General features: G+C 36.7%; 1 protein-coding gene across 2 annotated transcripts in view; it reads right to left on the bottom strand.

Annotated features, from left to right (window-relative positions):
- Nucleotides 1–18,696, bottom strand: part of BRINP3 (BMP/retinoic acid inducible neural specific 3) — a 198,840-nt gene that overhangs the window by 1,227 nt on the left and 178,917 nt on the right. The gene's annotated exons all lie outside the window — the stretch shown is intronic.

The raw sequence follows: 18,696 nt of genomic DNA, 5'->3' as shown, positions 1-18,696 counted from the left end.
GATTAAGGCATTAAAATCAGATGACATCATCTACTGTCAGATAAACACATATATAAATTGCCTTTTAACAATGCAAAATCACAAAAGAAAAGTTTCCTTGTAAACTCACAGGCACAACAGGAACATTTGGTTCATGTACTTGCTCTCTCTGTATCTCTGTCAAGGAAGCCTGACAGAGCCATTTTTTCTGTAATTGTCTTCAGATTAACATCTTGAAATCCTACTCAGTTGAGATTATTTTTCCTCATACTATTTGACCAGGGAGGTGCTTTATATGTATCTAAGTGTGTATAACCCTGTACCATCTCTCTATTTCATTATGAAGATTTTTCTAAGCTTGCAAGCTTTCTTGTTACTGGCTGGAACTGCTTTGATATATAGACAGTGAGCCAAAATGCCTTCCTGGAATAGCAAATAGGACTCTGCACCCCACTAAAATAGATTCAGTCTTAATTCTTCAGATAACTTCCAGCACAACAATATCCCTACAGGAAGCCATGCATGAGCATGCTGTGTTTACTTTTCATCTTTGGAGATGAAATTAAAAGATCACTTTAATGTTCTTCCTGTCATCTCATTTTGGTTTCACTAGAAGCAACAGTTAATGTCCTACATCACACTGGGAAAACAGATACTGAAACCAGCAGTTTAGGCTGATGAGGCACAGTCGCTAGAGGAAAGACAATGGGAACAGCAGAGTTACATGGAAACAGTCAAGAGAAAAATTATCTTCTTTCTTTGTCTGTATTTTTCAGTTGTTATTAATCCTAGCAATCCACAGTTTAAAGAACTTATTTTGGCTGCTGCAGAGTCAGATCTATTGTTGCCACATGAATGATGATGGTTATATGGTTTCTTCCCTTTTCATTGCATTGTTTCAAAGAGAAATGCAAGAGCCTCATTCACTGCTGACATTTTTTAAGTCACATCTGAATTTGTCTCAAGCACTGAATAGTTAAGAAATCTTAAATTTTTGTTGGGTTTTTTTTTTTTCTGACTATAAAATAAAATCTAAAACTAAAAATCTATGGCATCTCAAAGTCTGATTTCTTAGAAACATGAAAATAAAAATCGGTAAAATTACATCATTGTATTCTCTGATGACTGTGTTTAGACTTTTTTTTCCTTTATCTTTTTTTGGTTGACAGCGGGAGTCTTGGTTGTTTTCGGTTGTTTTTTTTAGTATACATACAGTACATTAGTATTTTCTAGAAGTATAAATAAATATAATAACATCCATGACATGAATGCCTAAACACCATTCTTTGTGTTTATTGGAAAGTCAGCATTAAGCAAAATACTTTGGCAAGTTAATTAATTTCCTGATTAAAAATCATAATGTCCATTCTATAAGCAAGGTCAAAGTCACAATACAAAAGATACTCCAAAACTGAGTAGAACATTAAAGCTATTGCTCTCCCAGGTGGAATGGGAAGTTCTTGTGTACTTTGTCCGGGTTGTTTTCACAGTAATCTGTACCTACTGAGCTTGCCCTGGCAGCTCACGGGAATTGCAGTTCAGGTGTGTTATGATCCTGTTTCCCATTATGGGATGAACTTTGCAAGCCAGGCTGTGTCTCACATGGTCTGTCTTATTGCTACCAGCCCTATGATGCATCACAGCAATCAAAACAGAGAAGATTCTTGTCCAAAGGAGTGAAACTAACCTTTCAAAGGTCTCTCGTTACAGCTTTTTCCTAAGTCTTTATGGCTCTCTGTGCTTACTTAACTGATACTGAGTTCCAAAAGCTCCTGGATATAAGATATAGAAGTCCGGTTTTTTAGCTTTCCTTTAGATCTATGGGTTATGCCATCTGCTTCATAATATCCGTCATAAAGTTGTTACCATATTTTGATTTGTTACCTTGGACAGATAGCTGGGCAGATTTCAAGAACATGTTACTTGCTTTTTAATCTCCAAGTTTTTTGGTTGTACTGTTACTACTAGTTGGTACCACATGACTACTGTATCAAGTTTAAGCGTGTTCAACAGCTGATATTGATTAGGTTTGTTCCAGAAAACCTTTGAGCATAGACCAACTCTGAGTTTACAGCTGTGGTTTTGAATTCATCTCAGTAGGGGATAAACATTTGAAGATTATCTGTGTATCACAGAGTGTCAACCATAGAGACTAAACCTGCTTGGCTCGCTCACACAAAAAGTCAACTGTGCTACATAGTTTGTAGCACCTAAGGATATGTTTGCATAATAATTCGAATCAGAAGGAAGCTAACTGTGCCTGAGCTCCAAGGCCAAAGATAGCCACGTGACTATGCTAGATTTTCAGTAGAGAGCAGTAGCCTGGATTTGGCATTGTGTTAGTATGGACAAGAAATTTCTGTATGGGTTGGAGGTTCAGCATTTATCCTGGCTTGGAGCTCAGGCACGGTTAGCTTTAAGCTACACACCAGCTATGAATTTTTGGAACCTAATTTTGCATACTTTCTGATAGATTTTGATGAGTGAATTTTTGAATATTGCTTTATTGAGTTGTACTGGATATCACTGGCAAGGCTTTGACAGTGGGGTGTGGGCACAGGAGTGCCCTCTGTGACAAGAGGCGAGGGGCTGCCCCATACCGAACACAGCTGGTTCCAGACACTTTCAGATGGTTCCAGCCAGCTGTTCTTATTTTGACCCACAAGCTTTTTTATCTAATTTCCTCCTCCTCTCTTGTTGAAGAGGGTGAGTGAGAGAGCAGCTGGGTGGGTGGGCATCTGTCAGCCAGCCTAGGTTAACCCACCACATAAAATAAGGGAGATAATTTGCAGCTTTAAGTTAATCCCTGTTATGTTTCATCTTCCCTTTCTTCCTCTTAAATCTAGTGGATAGGATTACAGGGGGTTAATAAGTCAAAGAATGTTCTGCACATTAATTTTTTCCTATAGAAGAGTTTTTGGGAAAAGAAGGGGATTACTCCTCCTGTGGATACACCTGACCAAGGTTAGATGGGACAAGTATCTGGAACGCATGCTGCTCCAGGCAAAGAAAGAAAGGAGGACTGTGGCCTTACTGCAGATTGATGAAAAGAAAGGTGTTGGGAAAGCAGAGAAGGAATTCTCTCAGTCCACCAAGATGATAAAAAGAGGGAGACCTGGTGAGGAAGATGGCACTGTTGGAAGAGGAGAATTTTCTGTTGTCGGAATAAGCCTATATAAACCAGCAAAATTAATTTACTGGCAAGGCCTGATTTGGTTTGGGTTACTCACATCTGCAGCCACACAGTCTTTAAAACATTTTTTTTCCTTATTAATGATCTGTTTCCACTATTATGAGAAGCAAAATCTTGAATGTCACTTTTTTGTCCTTTTTATTTTTAATGAGCCTACCTTCCTTCTTTTCTTTTGTTAAGGGATAGAAGAAGTGGTTTAAAATCTGCATGAAATTATGCAGCTGAACAATTAAGTAAGTTTCCTTTCTAAAACTTAGTTATCAGTTTATAATTTAGGATTTAGCTTATTAAGACAACCATATCTTTGATCATTAGCGGTTGCAAGGAGACCAAGAACTTTAGAGGGAAGGAGGTTTTCTCCTTATCTCAAATAAAGTTCAAAACAAAGACCTTCTAATACTTTTCATCTTATTTTGATTTTTTTACCTGACTTTAACCAGTGACATTTCAAGAAGTTCTACTTATACTTGTTTGTCTTTGATCAGTTTACAAACATAGATTCTTTTTTAAAAAATAAAATCAACTGCCTTACTCTACTGCTTTTTTTTAAAGTTTTCATTAAGGAATACTGTTACTCTCTGTAAATTTATTGCTTCCACTCAAGTAAATTAAGTAAATTAAGTGAAAGTACATAGAATGTCAGCAGTACCTAGTTTATTTAAACCACTCATCCTTAATTAGATAAATTCACACTGGAATGTCATTCTGAAAGCTTTCTTTTCCTCCTAGAAATAAAAGATCATTTAAAATCCTGGACTCTGCAGTCAAGGGGAAAGGCTTGGTTAGAAGCAGATGCCTCCTGCAGGTCAACACCTGACTGAACAGCTGCTGCAGTCAGATAGGCAGGGCTTAGGCTTTTGCAGCCACTGGATCTACTTTGAGGATGGATGGCAGCTGGGGAGAGAGAGAATTTAACAGAAAATAACAGGTGACATCTTAGGCAACAGACCTGCTGACCCTGTGAGGAGGGCTTCAAGCAATGTTAGCTTGGGGCTGGAGTCAAAATGGTGACTAGGGAAAAAAGCATCTGGGAAAACCACTCCCACCAGTAAGTGGTACAATTAGGGACCCATCTCAAGTGCCTAGACACAGACACAAACAGTGTAGGAAACAGGCAGAAGACATGGACACAGTTGAATGCTATGACTTCATTGGGATCACAGAGATGTGGTGGGAATAGCCTGGGGTGCTTGTGAAGGATGAATAGATTCTCTTTAGTGAGAACAGGTGGGCAGGGGGGATAGCTGCACTCCACACAAAGGAGTACTTTAAACTAAAATTTTGCTATTGAATGAGCAATGAACTGGCCAGGATCTTGAAGTCTGGAATCAGAGGAGAGTCCAGTAATAGGGAGACCGTGGTCAGAATCTGCTATAGACCAGCAGATCAAGAAAAGGAAGTGGGTGAAGCCTTCCTTAACCTACCAGAGGAAGCAAGATGACCACAGGTTCTGACCTTCATGGGGCACTTCACCAGCCAAGCAGTGGTGTTGGTGGTGAGGTAACATGACAGGACACAAACGATCTAGAAGAGTAATGAAATGCATTGAGGATGATTTTTTTAATGCAAGTGTTGAAGGAGCTGAATAGGGAAGATGCTCTGCTGGAGCTGCTACTCATAAATAGTGAAGAACTAGTTGAGGATGTGAAAACTGATGGCAGCCTTGACTGCGCTGACTGCAGGATAGTCAGATAAAAAAATCCCAAAGGAAGTGAGTGAGGCAAGTAACAGAATAGTTATTCTGGTCTTCAGGACAGCAGCCTTTATCTTGTCCAGGGACTTAGTAGGTTGGATACCAGGTGAAGATTCCCTAAAAGGTAAAACAGCCCAAGTGATGCGATTGGTCTTTAAGAATGACGTCCTTATATTACATTAGTCGATATGGATGTGCAGAAAATTGAGCAGGCACAGCAGGAGGCTGACTTGGATGCATGGGGAACTTCTGTCTGAGCTCAAATACCAAGAAGTCTACCTAAGTTGAAAGTTGGGAAAGGCTACTTGGGAGGACTACAGAAACATGGCCTGGACATACAGTGATTATATTACATGACATTTCAAAACTCAGCCTGTTTTGAAATGAGTGAGCAATGTGAGTGGTAACAAGAAGGACTTCTAAATGTACGTTTTCAGCAAGAGTCAGACCGAGGAAAATAGAGGCCTGCTGCTGAAGGAGAAAGGAGACCCGGCAACAGAAATGATTAACATATTTAGTGTCTTCTTTGCCTTGCTTTTATCTAACAAGATATGTTCTAAGATAAAGAAATGAAAAGCCTTGCACCTGGAACTAGAAAAACCTTATGCAACAGTTCAGGCTGGGTACACCCCCAAGAAAACAGCTTTATGGGAAAGCACCTTAGATCTAGCAGATATGAAGCTGAATAGCTGATCATGAGCTAGGACTACTGTCTTGTGGCAAAGAAGACCAAGTACATTAGTAAAGCCAACAGGTCAAGGGCAGCAAATATTCCCCTATGTTTGGTACTTGCAAAATGGCATCTGGGACATTGTGTCTGGATTTAAATCATCTGTAAAAGAGAGTTATCAACAGACTGGAGCAAGTCCAGTGAAAGGCCACCAAGATGTTCAGAGGATGGGAACACATAACATATGAAGAGAGCCTGAAGGAACTGGGTTTGTTCAGGATGAAGAACATAAGATTAAAGGAGGATCTAATGAGTCTGATGCCAGAAAGAAAAATGTTTATTAACTCTGTCATAGGACTTCATTGTATTTTCCCACTGTTTCGTTTTTTTTAAAAAGTTGAGTTGATATGTGAGGTCTACAGAAGTCACTGGGAAAAACTCCTGTTTACTTTGATAGGAACAGAGTTTGAATCTCTGACTTTAAGCTCCTCAAGTCTAGATTAAAGTTAATAAGAGACTTTGCTCAAAATTAAGCATACTTTTATTCTTCTCTTCAGGTCTAATAAATTCTTAGTACTTCCCTCCATTCCTTACCATGTTGTTCTGTACACATTCCCAGTATTCTTTTACCTTTAATGAGTTTTATTTAATCATTTATATTCTCATTGTGTTACTGAGGCACTAGTGACAAAGGCTGCTTATCTTGAGCAGTTGCTTCTTGTTTATAGAAGTAAATACATAAATTAAGACAATTAGCTTCTGAGGCAGGGTTGAAAGAGCTCCTCAATTATTCTTTTAATGACACTGCAAACATTATTATTTGATTTGGAAAATTATATTTGCTGGCCTGATATTTTAGTTTTCCAAACATTGAGAGATAGAACTTCTGACTTCTAAACCTAGTGAAACCCGCAAGAATCTTCATATTTACTTCAATGAGCTTCAAATCAAAATGGGATGCCTGAAATATCTGTGCTTTCAACATCATGCAAAATTATGTGATAAGCTATAATCAAAAGCTATTTTTGGTGAATCATACACTTGAAATCACAACTTTACCTTAGAAATAAAGAAATATTTAATTTAGTGAAATAAAATACTTGATAAGTATAAGATACTTCTTATCAAATTATGTAATGATTAGAGCTCCCTCGAAATTATTTAGAATTTTTTAAAGACTTCTTTTGTTTTTTTAATATTGAGTCATTGAAAACAAACTTTCAAAAGCAGCACAAATTTACAAAAGACATGCTAAGTCCAGGACAGAATTTCTACAAAAACATAAATATTATTGATTATCCTGTTAGTTGAATATCTGCTGTCTTTATAGGAAATAGATCATCAAGCCTCTGCTCTGACTTATGCAGAGCAGAACACTGAGGCAGATAACCCATACACATCACATACTCCCACTGTTTAGTTAAGACCCCTAAACTGTCTCTCCCCTATTCTGAGATTTCATTCCCATCTTTGACTGCAAAGAGTTTCTAGTCACATGACACACATCTCTTGTGTGGATGAAGATGTCTGTCCATCCCTATTTAATTAGTTTGATACATCAATATGAATATACTTAGTTCTGTGTGACAATATTCCACAAATTTTCTCAATTCTTAAAATTTACTAGGAAACAGTTTGTTAACTAATTATGCTTTAATAACATCTCCAGATCCACCTTCTTACATTCGACTCTTTTCCTACTAAACTACAAGGACATCAGGCTGCTGTTTCTGGATGATGAGACTTTTGTAGGTGAAACTCCTGTTGCATAGGATGCACTAAGCAGTTGGTTCCCATGCTTCCAGATAGATTACTTACAGGTTAAAGGAAGCCTGTCATATAAACTCACATTTACACAAGCATGATAAAAAAAAAAAAAAAAAAGGATACTCCTGTGGAAGTTAATGTATCGGTTAACATCAGCCAAGTTTCTGATGAGAATCATCTTAATGAGAAATACAAATCTTAAGTGTTTTGGTAGGTGAAATAATTCTATGTGAAGTTGCACTGCATTACCTCCTTATAAAATGCTCTCTAATTCTTAATTCTAAAGTGTATTTAAAATATTTTGCAATATTTTTTTTCTATGAAATAACTTTACTTTAAAAAAAATAATGTATTTGAACAATAGCAGTTGCAAGTTTAATCCAAACCATGTGCTTACTCTTGTTCAATACACTGTAACGTTAAATGTAAGAACGAAGCAGTATGGTCACCCTATATAATAGCTGTAGCAAGTATTTAATCATGATATGACACTTTTACCTCCTTCTCTGCCTCACTAAGTGCTTAACATCTGTTGTACATCAGATGGCTCAGTAGCAGATGATGAGTACTCAGCGAGGCAGATGCTAAGTGAAAAATTGAAGACAATTTAACAAGAAGTGTTTAGGCAGTAAAATACCTATTACCTATTTTTCCCTCCTTTGGAGGCTGAGTCTAGTATAAATCTGTAAGACAGCAACATCAACACCAAATGCACTTACAGGTATCTCTAAAATGTCCTATTCTTGATCTTGTGGGATCACCTCTTGGGAAGGACAAATAAGACTCCAACTATTTTGTTTCCGTGCTGTGATTCATAACAAGAACATTAATTGCTACTAAATTTGATGATGGTCTTTATGTGCATGCACTTTTCTTCTGGGAATCAGGGTAAAACCACCGACTGTACAGTCACCAGAAAGCCAGCGAATGATTAGAAGAATGAATGGTTTTAGTTTATTCAGCCTCACAAAATTAAAGCAGTGCTATAAAAATCACTTAAATAAACTTGCCTGAAATTATTTTGCTATGGCTCATGTTACAGGTATGTCAGTGAGACTTTCAATGACAGCTGCAAATCCTACTCAAAAAGATGATAAAGAGCAGCAGTGCAGCTGTTCTGAGTTCACTTATTACAATTTCACAGCTGGCTCCACCTGAACCAGATACTTTAAAGCTGATCTAAAGGTCTGAGCTAGCTATGTGGCCCATGGTGAAAACAAGGTAAGCATACTGTGAAATAGAAAAGGAATATGATACTTTTGTAACTCTATATTAAGGAAAGAAAAGCCTCTGCCTAGAGGGATGTCTTTGCTAATAATCCCCTGTTAGCATACACAGAAAAGATATTAATTAGCTATGAAATTTATGTGGAAATGTTGTTTCCATATACTAAAATTGCTTCCAGCGTAGAAGTGGATGGGGGAACTAAGGAAATCCAGCTTGGTGTGAGACTCTTCTATGGTGGCTATACTAGAGGAAAAGGACTGGGTGACCCAGGAGGTTGATTCTGGGATTATGTTACTGGGATTAATAACAATCTAAACTGAATCTACATTGATTTATGGAAGTAAAATACCTTGTTCTCCCCTGTTAATATTATTTAAGGAGAATCTTTGCAGATCCTCTGGCCCTTGTGCTGCCATTCTGCAGCTGTTTCCAACCCCCACTACCCTTCTTAAGGTTGGTACTCTATATTTTAAAACCAATATTGCATGTCACTTTTAAATTCCAGATAGTCTTTGTATTATGAGAAATAGAAGAATTAAGCCTCTAAATTAAATGATATAAACCTATTGCACCTCATAGAGCAAAACTGCTGTGAGTTACATGATATTGCAGACTAAACAATATTTTGACATTACGTATGAAATATTTCAGAGGTTATTTCTAGTTAGCCTGTTATGAATTTATTTACGAAGATTTGCAACTTTAACTGCGCTAATGTTGCACCCTTTTAATTCTCATAGCAAAGTCTTTCTAGTGTGAAACATTTCCAGCACACGCCCCAAAGAATGGTTATAGAAAAAAACATTTTAAGGTAACATATCCACAATTTTCTGAAACAGCTATAATCATAATGACTGTTGTGCTATATTGAAGTAGGAATCAAATTGCTTTGTAGTAACAGTGATTTAGTTAAAGAGGTTTTACTAAATAATGATGCATAGCACAGCAGGGACAAAGGAACTGTCAGTCAAATCGTGTCAAAAACAGAATGAAAGGAATGGGAGATGTTAGGAAAAATGAGTTTTCAGGTACAGGAAGAAGAAAGATGCTACACATGCACACGCACACACAAACCAACAACAAACAAAAAACTCCCCAACAAAACACAACCAAACAAAAAACCCCGAACAAACCAAGCCATGTCTACTTCTTGAAAACACTCACATATTAGGTGTCTATGTATGTGTGTGCTTGTGTTTGTAGTGTTAGATGAGTACAAAACTCATCTTGGGCCATAGATTACCTATTAACTCATTAGAACTTCAGGTGGACTTTTCCAGATGTATATTAAAGTGTCATTATAAAAAAAATTATGAAGTTATAAAAAGCTTATCTAGATGCTTCAGTGATAGATTAATATACCTCTTTAAGACATGAGAAAAATAACAACCAAGCTTACTGTAACATAATCAGCTTTCTTTGTGTGAAGGAAAACCAAGGAAGTGTCATAAAATTGGACAAACTGAATGTGTACACCCCTCCCTCTACTTCTATACAGATAGGTAAAATAAAAGCCTGATAATGCCACATACACAATTGTATGCAATCATGGAATCATAGAATGGTTGAGGTTGGAAGGGACCTTTAAATCTAGTCCAATCTCCCTGCAATAGGCAGGGACATCTTCAACTAGATCAGGTTGTTCAAAGCCCTGTCCAACCTGACCTTGAACACTTCCAGTGATGGAGCATCCCCAACTTCTCTGCGCAACCTGTTCCAGAGTCTCACCACCTTCATGATAAAAAAAATTATTCCTTATCTCCAGTCTAAATCAACCCTCTTTCAGTTTAAAACCATTGCCCTTTGTTCTGTTACTGCAGGCCTTGGTAAAAAGTCTCTCTCATTCTTTCTTATAAGCCCTCTTTATATATTGAAAGGACACAACAAGATCTCCCCAGAATGTTCCCTTCTCCAGGCTGAACAACCCCATCTCTCTCAGTCTTTCTCCATAGGAGAGGTAGTCCAGTCCTCTGACCATTTTTGTGGCCCTCCTCTAAATCTGCTCTAACAGGTCCATGTCTGTCTTACGCTGAGGACCCCAGAGCTGGATGCAGTGCTCCAGGTGGGGTCTCACAAGAGTAGAGGGGGAGAATCACCTCTCTCGACCTGCTGGCTATGCTTCTTTAGATGCAGCCCAGGATACAATCGACTTTCTGGGCTGCAAGCGCACATTGCTGGCCATGTCCAGTTTTTCATGCACCTGTACTCTCAAGTCCTTCTCCTCAGGGCTGCTCTCAAGCCATTCATCCTCCAGCCTGTACTGATATTCGGTATTGCCCTGATTGTTTCCCTGCACTATTGCTAGCCTTTCCCTCCCAGCAGTATTGATTAGTTTTGAAAGAGGTTCACATTAAAGGATTGCTTCTTCCGAGCTCAAGATCAGAGAATCCCAACAGTTAGGAAGTCAAGAAAGTGTACCAGGAGGAAGTGTGGTCTGGATGATCGGGTAGTGAGGTGGATTGTGCACTGGCTGAAGGAAAGAAACCAGAGAGTGGTGGTGAATGGGACAGAGTCCAGTTGGAGGCCTGTATCTAGTGGAGTCCCTCAACAGTCTGTACTGGGACCAGTATACTATTACAACTTCACAGCTGGCTCCACCATTTGATTTAGAAAACATTGTTGGGGCAATCTCTTTTGTCCATTTTTTAATTTTCTGCATTAGCATGTTAGCTGTTAAAGTAAATCACAGATGCTGGAGTGTAGCAGTGGGACTGTGTGCAAATGCCCTCTCCCTGAGAAGAGTGTATGAAGGGTAATCAGCTATAAATCATACCCTGAAGAAGTGACAACTCTTGTTGCAAAAAAAGAATATATTACTCCTGATACGCTATTTACCTAGATATTCAATCTCATTCTGGTGAGTTTGTATCCCCCTCGTTATTACATGTTTTTATATACTGTAATACTAAAGGGTAGAAAAAAAATCTCCCCATGCAGAACAGCTTCCTTAATACCTTGCAATTTTTATTTAAGGGAGTATAGTTTTTAAAAAAAAACAACAAAAAAAAACCCCAGAAAACACTAACCCACAGACATTTTAGTCCCTTTTAAATTCCTCCTTATTGAAACTAACATGCTGCTACTGGAAGAAATTAATTTAAGGAGCTTGTCTTTCACAAATAATTTCTAAAAGTTAACATTAATAATCAAAATATTGGAGCAGACAAGATTTCCTTGTAGAAAACAAAAAAAAAAATCTGTTAAAGATTATATTCTTCTGACGAGTGACATATAACATTTCAGAGCCTACAACAGCATATGTTTAAAGACATATTTAGCATTCTTAACGTAGTTATTTTAAATATCTTTGATTATAAGCACCGTGGGATACTAAAGACTCTGGAAGAACTCTATCCTTAACAAGGTCTCTAGTATGCTTTCTATATATATTTATGTGTGTATAGATATATAAGCACACACTTCTCCTTAATACACTAGGCACTCTCTGAAAGATTTATTTGACCCTACAGAAAGGCCAAATGCTCTCACCTGAAAAAAAAAAATCCCCTGAAAAAAAAACCTCCAAAACCCTCAGGGGCTGCAACTGAACCAAGGGAACAAGGGTCATGATGGCATTAGAGGAATGATGATGACTCTAATTAATGAAATTGAATGGTAAAGTGAAATAAATTTGAATTTTTTACTGGGGACAGAGACATGATAATAGGTTTCTCACATACAAGAAGCAGTGCAAGCCTGACTTTTAAAAAAAAAAAAAGCTATGCTGAATCATTGCAGTATAACTTGCTGGTCACAATCCAAAACTTCAGAGAAACCATGTGTACTGTATCTTATGTCTAGCTGTTAAAATGTACTTCTGTTAAATGGGATTTCTGATATAAAATTTGTATTGAAATGCAAGCAGCTTGCTTATTTCTGGAGAGTTACATGAAGGGAGACTGATGCACAAGCTGCAGAAATGTTCAGTGCTGTCCTCAGTTATTACAGAATTAAATGCCATGTACAGCAACTTGCTGTCTTTTGCTTGATGTATTTGGATGTCATATATATTCATCCTGGAGCCTATGAGTAAATAACTCATTTTTTTTACCTTGTACTTAATTGTACAACTCCTGTAGTCCAATATCTTTGCACTTTTAACTAGTTTGATCAGAAAGGATGGTTAAACTCTAAGATTATGAATCAGGTCATGAAACATGAAGAAATTCATAGTGATAGTTTTTAAATAGTTAATTACTAGGGTAACAGCACTACCAAGATGTCCCAAAAAGGATTTCAACTATTCTTCTCAATACTCTACAAATGCTATTATACTTTCTATTGTATTTATAATAGAAGTGACAACAGAAAAAGGCTGAAGACAGCATCCATATGGAAAATGCCAATCTGCCTCAAGAGTCTTTGCCTTGAAGAGTTTCCAATCTAAGTGCAAAACAGACAAAAGGAATAGAAATAAGATGTAGGATGTGCTCACAAAGGTTTTAGAGACGTAGTGAGGGGATGATGAGAACTGGAGGCAGGTAACTGAAAAGACACTAGCTAAAGTACAAGCCTGGATCCTTAATATTCAATCTGTCCTGCAGAGGATTTCCTACTGTGCACAGTGAATACCACTGAATAACAAGAAATAGCCACAAAAATGGCCTTAATGTCCTCAGGCAAATGTATCTTCCATTATTTCTCCTGTTTACCCAACACATTATCCGTCTACACGGGTTTTGGAGGTATCTTTTACATACATTTTAGTGGATAAGGTGACTTAGCGTTTATAATAAAGGAGCATTTACAGGGGCAGAGAGATTTTGGTGGGATCTTTTTCAGCCTGCTTGCTATGGCACTTTCATTCAATGCATTAATGCCTTTTCCCTCGTCTCTAGCTGCTACCATTTTGTGGTGCTTTTGATTGACAGTAAAGGCAAGTGGGCCTGTCAGTGGGAAAGTAAGCAGGGCTCCAACACAAACCCTCTCACCTTGATGAGTAATTACATTGCCTTTGCAACACAATCAGTCTCTGCTGGCAAATGGACTGAGAAGCCCAAATCCACACATAATCCAGTGTTTTTCACAAGGCTGCTTACAGCTAGAATTGACATTACCAGAAAGTTAAAGAAAAATTGACCCTGATCAAATGTTGCTTGTTTGATTTTGAAGTTAACTCTTAACAGCCACTCATTCGCAGAAAGCCAAACTGTATGTGACATAAGGAGTGCAAATTAATGTTAGCTTTATATCTGGCAGTTTTACAATCAGTGCTGCTTTATTGAAATATAGTTCTGTCAAACACTACTATTATCTGAATTCTTATTACTCTCTCAATCTATTTAATTTACCTCTATTTAGTTAATTGTTGCATAGACTACATGTCCACATATGGATACTTGAACTCTTAAATGAAATATCTATACCCTTAGCTCCAGAAATAAAGGATTTGTTGGGTACTACAAGACCATTTAATTTCCCAGGATCAAATAATTGAGGTGGGTGAGAAAACTTGAAACTTGAAGTGCCATGGCATAATCTCTAATGCATTCTGCTATATCCTGCACGTTGAGGATCATGAAAATTCCCAACTGCTATAATAGGGTAAAAGCAATCATGATGAAGAGAGGAGGAAAGGGTTATTCATCTCAGTTGCTGTGGGAGAAAGCCTTGTTTGCTTGCCAAGGGGGTTATTGCTTTTGGTACATACTGATCTGCAGTTTGATTGATTCCTTCTACTGACATTACTTAAAATTTCCTACTGAAGTTGAGCGTGGTTGTCAAGGAGGTTGTTTTATAGACCCTTTACATTTTGAACTGTTTAATATAGTTTATATTTTGGTCTTTTACAATGTGCACCATGAAAAAATGACTATGTTTTTTAGCCAACTTATATTCAGCTAATGCTGTTAAGCATGTAAGATATAAATCCACTAGAACGAGTTTAAAAGCAACTTCTTTAATGCCAAGACACAATCTCCCACCCCCAAGTCAAGGTACTTATCTTTCAGGTAATCCTAAAGTCAAGTATAGTTCTCAAGTACATGAATAGAAGGCAGAAAGCAGTAAGACTGACTGAATTCTGACAGGATGCCTTGGGTAGCTAATTCCCATGACCTTTGCTAAAGCACGAATCACGACTTAGAGTCAGGGAACTTTGGTTTAGGAACAGAGTCACCGGACTTCAGACAAAATGGAATCAAGGTGAAGAACAGATGAACAAAAAAGTAAAAGTCCTCTGCAGAAGCCTAGCTTTTGCAGTGTTGCATCAAGAAGAAAAGTCATCTTTTCTCAACTCTCATACTGTTCTGCAGAAAATTACCATATTTGTAATGTCGGAAGACATTTTTTTATTTTCATCTTGACTACTTTTAAATTTCTGTTTGCTTTTCATTTATGTGTGATTCCCTTGGAATACAGAGTTATGATATATAAACATAGTGTTAATTATGAACACCTTACACATAATAGGGATGAGGTTTTCCTCTATATCTATCTAGTATCACTAGGACATTTATTACTAATAAACAGAAGATGGTCCACAAACTTTTTTCTGGGGAAACCTGGCAAATATTGAGGAAAATATAACACTTACATTGTGCTGAGAAATACCTTATTCTAGTTCTAGACCCAGAGCAACTGGGGAATATCTTTCTTATTTAGGGGAAGGGTGGAAGCAGCGTGTTGTCCTCACATCAGATAGATGTGGATGGATAAGAGATTATTTTTTCTTATTTTGCCAATGACTAATTCAGACATTGGTCATATAGCTGCAATTCTTTTTCTCCTTGAGCAGACATCTTTCTCAGAAATGATTGATAGATAAGACTTTCTGCCCCCAAAGTATACTCTGCCAAGGACAAAGAGACCCAAAGCTACTTCTAATGGTCAAATGAGGTCACATTACATTGAACTCAGAACTATCACTGCATTACATCTTTCATCCCCTTTCCTTTCCTCATCAAATAACAGCCTTAAAACAGAACAGCAATAACCAAAAACCAAACAAGAAAATATATCATCCGAAGTTTAGAAGTGCAAACATTTGGGGTGGCTCCTAAACCCAGGATTTCCCTGCATTGTATTCATCCACTAGGAGTCATCTTTTATTTATTTGTCTTTTCCTGCAACCAGTTTTTCATTCATTTTCACTGAAAATGGCTCATGAATTTTCCATGTCTCACTCTGTTTCACAGAGAATTTCAGACCATTCTAGTCTGTGTTGAGCCATGTTGACTATATTAATCATCTGTATAATAAGTTTTTAGAACCTTTGATACAACAGTGATTGAGCTCAGCTGTAGAAATATGCAGCGTCTCTACTCAGGATCCACTACAATGTAAGTGATTTGTGATAATGTTGTTTCAGACACTGCTCATGATTCTCTTGTTTTGCTACTAGAGTCATGTAGGCTCTGAGCAGTGAATCTAATTTAGTGCATAAGCAGTATCTGTTGTGTTCAGCATGACAATAACTTGGAAATACTTTTTTAGATGAGCACGCATACTACATTTACAGGCCCAGGAAGCCCTTTCCAATTAAAAACAGATTGTCTTTAATAGAATCTAGAAATGTGAACTAGATTATCTGTTCTATTTTCTTTAGCAAGTTTTTTTTCCTTTGTAACAAGTTTACTCCAACTGTTTTCTGCTTTATTGTCCTGATAAGACAGCAAATTCCATTTCCTGCCATCTGTTGCTAAATTTGCAATTTTCCACAAGATCACTATGTATATATAGTATATTTTTTTTCTGTCTGTTACTTTAGAGGACTTATAATGATAGGCAAAATGATTGTTTGGTTTTTGACTTAGCAAACCCTATGGTGATGGTTTGATTTAAAAAAAAAAAAGACAGACTAAGATTCTGCTCCTACATTATCTACATTGTGAGGGGATTTGTTGGTCAGAAACAAAAATATTCCCAATTTCATCTGTGTCTTCAAACTTACAGTCTATTTCTTTTGATATGTTATCTAAAGCTTTTTTTTTATTCAACTTGAAAATGCTCTATTGCATTCCCGATTAACTGCTTATGTGTCTGTTTTCAATGGGCCATTCCTTTAAATATCCAAGAATCTGTAGAGACAAAAGTAATTTTGCTGCATCACTGTTATAGTTACTGTGTACCCATGTGAGGTATGTTTGCTGTTTCTGTTTTCTGTTGTTCCTAGATCTTCACATAAATATTTGTTGAACTTAAACCTCCTTGATGCTCTTTGAATGCTGAAAAAGATCATATGAAAATCTGTCCATGAGGATGATACTGATAATTAACACAGATCTCAAAGGAAAAGGAAAATGCAGTGAATAGATATTCTGCTTCATAAATAATTTAAAATCAAGGAAAGTTCAGGAAAAAAATGTGGTCATGTATGAACATAGAGAAGTTCTCAAATATCCATGCGCAAATCTAATTAGGAGATGAGATACTCATTAAGGATAAATCCTCATAATTTTGTTTCTGGTACTGGGACTTCCGATAACCTCATTGCCATTCAAGTTTTCTCATTTGAGACTCTAAAGGACCCACTCTTGTTTGTTTTGTTTTCATGTTGCATGCTTTCCCACTTGGATTCTGATGAAAACAAAGCCTATTTAGACAGTCCTATCTACCATTCCTTCATTATTTCTGCCAACAAGTTTTGGAAGTGTTCAGCTAATATCAACAAAATTTGGCAGAGGCAGAAATATCAAAAACATTGAGTTCCTCGATGTTTTATGAAAACAAAAATGTAGTCCATAAGATAGAGATCCTATTAAGTTGCAGTGTGAGCCCAAATATTCCATAAATACACATGGGAATTCAACGAGAGGATAATTTATAGGGAAAGACGACTTACTAGTTTCAGCACTTACAGATCTATTTTCTTTTTGAATCATCTTTTTTTTTAAGGCAACAACTGCTTAAAAACTACAAAGATTCCTGGAAAAAAAAAAAAAGAAAAAAGAAAAAAGGAAATGGTCTGGTAGATGCCTGATGTATTTTTAATGGCCTTATTTTAAAAGTCACAACTTTAACAGATCTTCTATGAACAATGAAGTCTGTCAAAAGACAAAACCAGTCTCTCTGAAGTCATTAAGATGTATAACCTTTCTCCTGGGTTAACATGTTTATGACAAATGAAAAATGACCCCAGGAAAACAGTACTCATTGCTAACGTCGATAGCTTGCTTGTTCTTCAATATAGCGTCACCCACATTTGGTATGTTCAGAAACCCACCAGTACTGTGCACATCTATTTATCATAGGGTGCCAAAGAAGACTGACAGTCATACTCACAACTACAGTCAATAAGCAAAGCTGAACTATTTCAAGGTGGCATACTCTTTAAGAATATTCTTGTTTTCACAGTCAAAGATGGTTCTTTAAAGCAGTGTGTCAGGGTTTGAGCAATTGGAGTGAAAACTCTTATTTAGACATATTTTTTAAAGCGTAAAGAGCAAGAGTATTTTTTAACATAGAATACAATGTGTTAATACGTGTTTACTTTATTTATCATGAAGACGGGTTTGCTAGGGTTAGTATATTTGCATTATTCCTACTTGTTGTCAGGTAAAGCGATACGTCACCTATTATTAATTTCCTTCTGACTTGCTAAAGTATTTCTTATGAAATTTAAGTTTCTCCTAGCAGGATCTATCCTTGTAAGAACTTGAGGAACATAAAAGTGACACTGCAGTAATATATCAAAAATACTAACAGCCTTCAGTGTTTAGTTGACGTACACAGTCATTACCTCACAAAGATATACAATACCAATTGCTTACAAATAAATAGCTGAATAAAGTTAATTTTCTATAGAAAATATACAGGTTTTAAATACATTTAAATTTACTCTTATTTGTTCACTGAAAGCTTAACGTAACCATGGCAAATTAAAAATGATTACAGGGAAATAGTATCTGAGCCCATGTCAATAGCTTGTTTGGTCCTTAGCATACATACTAAAGAACATAGAGTTCAGAAATGTGCATTTAATTAGTATTATTCTTCTATAAAAAAAGGAAAAAATAGAGCTAAAATCCTTCTCAGGAAAATTGTGTAAGGGAACTTCAGAAAATTTTCACTTTTTTATTGTTTATTTTTCTTTGTATTTGTATGTGTTTGATGCAAGATTGAGAACAAGTTGTTCTGTAGGTCAATACAATTGCTGCTACAGAAATCATACTGAATCCTTTTCACTATAGATACAATTAAAATTACTGGAAATAAAGTGTTAATATT

Source organism: Nyctibius grandis, chromosome 21, assembly GCF_013368605.1.
Source record: "Nyctibius grandis isolate bNycGra1 chromosome 21, bNycGra1.pri, whole genome shotgun sequence".
NCBI classification, from domain to species: domain Eukaryota; kingdom Metazoa; phylum Chordata; class Aves; order Nyctibiiformes; family Nyctibiidae; genus Nyctibius; species Nyctibius grandis.
Note: the sequence above shows the minus strand (reverse complement) of the source record. Positions and strands in the feature narration are given on the sequence as shown.